Source organism: Arachis stenosperma, chromosome 3, assembly GCF_014773155.1.
Source record: "Arachis stenosperma cultivar V10309 chromosome 3, arast.V10309.gnm1.PFL2, whole genome shotgun sequence".
Lineage (NCBI taxonomy): Eukaryota > Viridiplantae > Streptophyta > Magnoliopsida > Fabales > Fabaceae > Arachis > Arachis stenosperma.
The window spans coordinates 135716268-135721798 of NC_080379.1; the positions used below are offsets into that span (position 1 = coordinate 135716268).

The following is a 5531-nucleotide window of genomic DNA, read 5'->3' on the forward strand; positions in this document are numbered from 1 at the left end:
GTCAGTCACTTTGTTCATAAGTGAGAATGATGATGAGTGTCACAGATCATCACATTCATCAAGTTGAAGAACAAGTGATATCTTGGACAAAGAACAAGCGGAATTGAATAGAAGAACAATAGTAATCGCATTAATACTCGAGGTACAGCAGAGCTCCACACCTTAATCTATGGTGTGTAGAAACTCCACCGTTGAAAATACATAAGAACAAGGTCTAGGCATGGCCGTGAGGCCAGCCTCCCAAATGATCTAAGAACTAGATGTCCGAAGATGATAATACAATAGTAAAAGGTCCTACTTATAGAAAACTAGTAGCCTAAGGTGTACAAAGATGAGTAAAAGACATAAAAATCCACTTCCGGGCCCACTTGGTGTGTGCTTGGGCTGAGCAATGAAGCATTTTCGTGTAGAGACTCTCCTTGGAGTTAAACGCCAGCTTTTATGCCAGTTTGGGCGTTTAACTCCCATTTAGGTGCCAGTTCCGGCGTTTAACGCTTGAATTTCTTGAGGTGATTTTGAACGCCGGTTTGGGCCATCAAATCTTGGGCAAAGTATGGACTATCATATATTGCTGGAAAGCCCAGGATGTCTACTTTCCAACGCCGTTGAGAGCGCGCCAATTGGGCTTCTGTAGCTCCAGAAAATCCACTTTGAGTGCAGGGAGGTCAGAATCCAACAGCATCTGCAGTCCTTTTGAGTCTCTGGATCAGATTTTTGCTCAGATCCCTCAATTTCAGCCAGAAAGTACCTGAAATCACAGAAAAACACACAAACTCATAGTAAAGTCCAGAAAAGTGAATTTTAACTAAAAACTAATAAAAATATACTAAAAACTAACTAGATCATACTAAAAACATACTAAAAACAATGCCAAAAAGCGTACAATTTATCCGCTCATCACAACACCAAACTTAAATTGTTGCTTGTCCTCAAGCAACTGAAAATCAAATAAGATAAAAAGAAGAGAATATACTATAGACTCTAAATTATCAATGAAACTTAGCTCCAAATTAGATGAGCGGGACTAGTAGCTTTTTGCCTCCGAACAGTTTTGGCATCTCACTCTATCCTTTGAAATTCAGAATGATTGGCTTCTTTAGGAACTCAGAATCCAGATAATGTTATTGATTCTCTTAGTTAAGTATGATGATTCTTGAACACAGCTACTTTATGAGTCTTGGCTGTGGCCCAAAGCACTCTGTCTTCCAGTATTACCACCGGATACATACATGCCACAGACACATAATTGGGTGAACCTTTTCAGATTGTGACTCAGCTTTGCTAGAGTCCCCAATTAGAGGTGTCCAGGGTTCTTAAGCACACTCTTTTTGCCTTGGATTACAACTTTATTTCTTTCCTTTTCTTTCTTTTTCTTTTTCTCCCTTTTTTTCGTTTTTCTCCTTCTTTTTTTTTTTTTTGTATTCACTGCTTTTTCTTGCTTCAAGAATCATTTTTATGATTTTTCAGATCCTCAGTAACATGTCTCCTTTTTCAACATTCTTTCAAGAGCTAACAATTTTTAACATTCATGAACAACAAATTCAAAAGACATATGCACTGTTCAAGCATACATTCAGAAAACAAAAAGTATTGTCACCACATTAAACTAATTAAGCTAGTTTTAAAGATGAATTTGAAATCCTGTACTTCTTGTTCTTTTGTAATAAAAACAGTTTTCATTTAAGAAAGGTGATGGATTCATATTCATAGCTTTAAGGCATAGACACTAAGACACTAATGATCATAAGACACAAACATAGACAAACATAAGCATGAAAATTTTGAAAAACAGAAAAATAGAGAACAAGGAGATTAAAGAACGGGTCCACCTTAGTGATGGCGGCTTGTTCTTCCTCTTGAAGATCCTATGGAGTGCTTGAGCTCCTCAATGTCTCTTCCTTGTCTTTGTTGCTCCTCTCTCATGATTCTTTGATCTTCTCTAATTTCATGGAGGAGAATGGAGTGTTCTTGGTACTCCACCCTTAGTTGTCCCATGTTGGAACTCAATTCTCCTAGGGAGGTGTTTAGTTGCTCCCAGTAGTCTTGTGGAGGAAAGTGCATCCCTTGAGGTATCTCAGGGATCTCATGATGAGAGGGGTCTCTTGTTTGCTCCATCCTTTTCTTAGTGATGGGCTTGAGGTCATGCCTTCTCAGTTGAACTGGCTTTGGATGCCATAAATGGTTATGGAAAAACAAAAAGCAATGCTTTTACCACACCAAACTTAAAAGGTTTGCTCGTCCTCGAGCAAAAGAAGAGAGATGAGAGTAGAAGAAGAAGAAATAGAGGAGAGGGAGATGGCTTTGTGTTCGGCCAAGGAGGGGGAGAAGTGGTGTTTAGGTGGTTTGAAGATGAAGGAGTGAAGAAGGGTTTATGGGGAAGAGGTGTTGAGGTGATTGGTGAATGGGTGAAGAAGAGAGAGTGTGGTGGGGTTGGTGGGGATCCTGTGGGGTCCACAGATCCTGTGGTGTCAAGGAAAAGTCATCCCTGCACCAAATGGCACTCAAAATCACGTTTTGAGCCATTTCTGGCGTTAAACGCCGGGCTGGTGCCCATTCCTGGCGTTTAACGCCAGGTTCTTGCCCTTTCCTGGCGTTTAACGCCAGTCTGGTGCCCCTTTCTGGCGTTAAACGCCCAGAATGGTGCCAGACTGGGCGTTAAACGCCCAACTGCTAGCCTCACTGGCGTTTAAACGCCAGTGGGTTCTTCCTTCAGGGTGAGCTGTTTTTCTTCCTGTTTTTCATTCTGTTTTTGCTTTTTCAATGGATTTTGTGACTTCTTATGATCATCAACCTACAAAAAAACATAAAATAACAAGGGAAAATAGATAAAATATAATCATTGGGTTGCCTCCCAACAAGCGCTTCTTTAATGTCGGTAGCTTGACAGAGGGCTCTCATGGAGCCTCACAGATACTCAGAGCAATGTTGGAACCTCCCAACACTAAACTTAGAGTTTGAATGTGGGGGTTCAACACCAAACTTAGAGTTTGGTTGTGGCCTCCCAACACCAAACTTAGAGTTTGACTGTGGGGGCTCTGCTTGACTCTGAGTTGAGAGAAGCTCTTCATGCTTCCTCTCCATGGTGACAGAGGGATATCCTTGAGCCTTAAACACAAAGGATTCTTCATTCACTTGAATGATCAGCTCACCTCCATCAACATCAATCACAGCCTTTGCTGTGGCTAGGAAGGGTCTGCCAAGGATGATGGATTCATCCATGCACTTCCCAGTCTCTAGGACTATGAAATCAGTAGGGATGTAATGGACCTCAATCTTCACCAAAACATCCTCTACAAGTCCATAAGCTTGTTTTCTTGAGTTGTCTGCCATCTCTAGTGAGATTCTTGCAGCTTGCACCTCAAAGATCCCTAGCTTCTCCATTACAGAGAGAGGCATGAGGTTTACACTTGACCCTAAGTCACACAGAGCCTTCTTGAAGGTCATGGTGCCTATGGTACAAGGTATGGAAAACTTCCCAGGATCTTGTCTCTTTGGAGGTAATTTCTGCCTAGACAAGTCATCCAGTTCTTTGGTGAGCAAATGAGGTTCACCCTCCCAAGTCTCATTTCCAAACAACTTGTCATTTAGCTTCATGATTGCTCCAAGGTATTTAGCAACTTGCTCTTCAGTGACATACTCATCCTCTTCAGAGGAAGAATACTCATCAGAGCTCATGAAAGGCAGAAGTAAGTCCAATGGAATCTCTATGGTCTCATTTTGAGCCTCAGATTCCCATGGTTCCTCATTAGGGAACTCATTGGAGGTTGGTGCACGCCCATTGAGGTCTTCCTCAGTGGCGTTCACTTCCTCTCCCTCCTCTCCAAATTCGGCCATGTTGATGGCCTTGCACTCTCCTTTTGGATTTTCTTCTGTATTGCTTGGGAGAGTACTAGGAGGGAGTTCAGTAACTTTCTTGCTCAGCTGTCCCACTTGTGCCTCTAAATTCCTAATGGAGGACCTTGTTTCAGTCATGAAACTTTGAGTGGTTTTGATTAGATCAGAGACCATGGTTGCTAAGTCAGAGGGGTTCTGCTTAGAATTCTCTGTCTGTTGCTGAGAAGATGATGGAAAAGGCCTGCCATTGCTAAACCTGTTTCTTCCACCATTATTGTTGAAACCTTGTTGAGGTCTCTCTTGATTCTTCTATGAGAAATTTGGGTGATTTCTCCATGAAGAATTATAGGTGTTTCCATAGGGTTCTCCTAGGTAATTCACCTCTTCCATTGAAGGGTTCTCAGGATCATAAGCTTCTTCTTCAGTTGAAGCATCCTTAGTACTGCTTGGTGCATTTTGCATTCCAGACAAACTTTGAGAAATCAAATTGTCTTGTTGAGTCAATATCTTGTTCTGAGCCAGAATGGCATTCAGAGTATCAATCTCAAGAACTCCTTTCTTCTGACTTGTCCCATTGTTCACAGGATTCCTTTCAGAAGTGTACATGAATTGGTTATTTGCAACCATTTCAATTAGCTCTTGAGCTTCTGTAGGCGTCTTCTTCAGATGAAGAGATCCTTCAGCAGAGCTATCCAAAGACATCTTGGATAGTTCAGAGAGACCATCATAGAAAATACCTATGATGCTCCATTCAGAAAGCATGTCAGATGGACATTTTCTGATCAATTGTTTGTATCTTTCCCAAGCTTCATAGAGGGATTCTCCATCCTTCTGTCTGAAGGTTTGGACTTCCACTCTAAGCTTACTCAATTTTTGAGGTGGAAAGAACTTTGCCAAGAAGGCATTGACTAGCTTTTCCCAAGAGTCCAGGCTTTCCTTAGTTTGAGAGTCCAACCATATTCTAGCTCTGTCTCTTACAGCAAAAGGGAATAGCATCAGTCTGTAGACCTCAGGGTCAACCCCATTAGTCTTGACTGTGTCACAGATTTGCAAGAATTCAGCTAAAAACTGATGAGGATCTTCCAATGGAGTCCATGGAACTTGCAATTCTGTTGCATTAGAGAAACTAATTGAGGCTTAAGCTCAAAGTTGTTTGCTCCAATGGCAGGGATAGAGATGCTTTTCCCATAGAAGTTGGGAGTAGGTGCAGTAAAGTCACCCAGCACCTTCCTTGCATTGTTGGCATTGTTGTTATTTTCGGCTGCCATGGGTTCTTCTTCTTTGAAGAATTCGGTCAGGTCCTCAACAGAGAGTTGTGCCTTAGCTTCTCTTAGCTTTCGCTTCAAGGTCCTTTCAGGTTCAGGGTCAGCTTCAACAAGAATGCCTTTGTCTTTGTTCCTGCTCATATGAAAGAGAAGAGAACAAGAAAATGTGGAATCCTCTATGTCACAGTATAGAGATTCCTTGAGGTGTCAGAGGAAAAGAAAAGTAGAAGACAGAAGTAGAAAATTCGAACTTATCAAAGAAGATGGAGTTCGAATTTTGCATTAAGGAATAGAGTTAGTTCATAAATAGAAGGATGTGAGAAGAAGGGAAGTAATTTTCGAAAATTAAGTAAAAGATTTTGAAAACATTTTGAAAAACACTAATTGATTTTCGAAAACAAAAGTGGGAAAGAAGTAAAGTGATTTTTGAAA

The 5531-nt window shown here is 41.2% G+C and overlaps 1 non-coding gene across 1 annotated transcript; it reads left to right on the plus strand.

The window, feature by feature from the left end:
- The first annotated feature begins 4594 nt into the window (after window positions 1-4594).
- Window positions 4595-4698, plus strand: LOC130971255 (small nucleolar RNA R71). Its single transcript, XR_009082483.1, has one exon. It is a non-coding gene; the product is annotated as a small nucleolar RNA R71 (small nucleolar RNA).
- The last annotated feature ends 833 nt before the right edge of the window (window positions 4699-5531 follow it).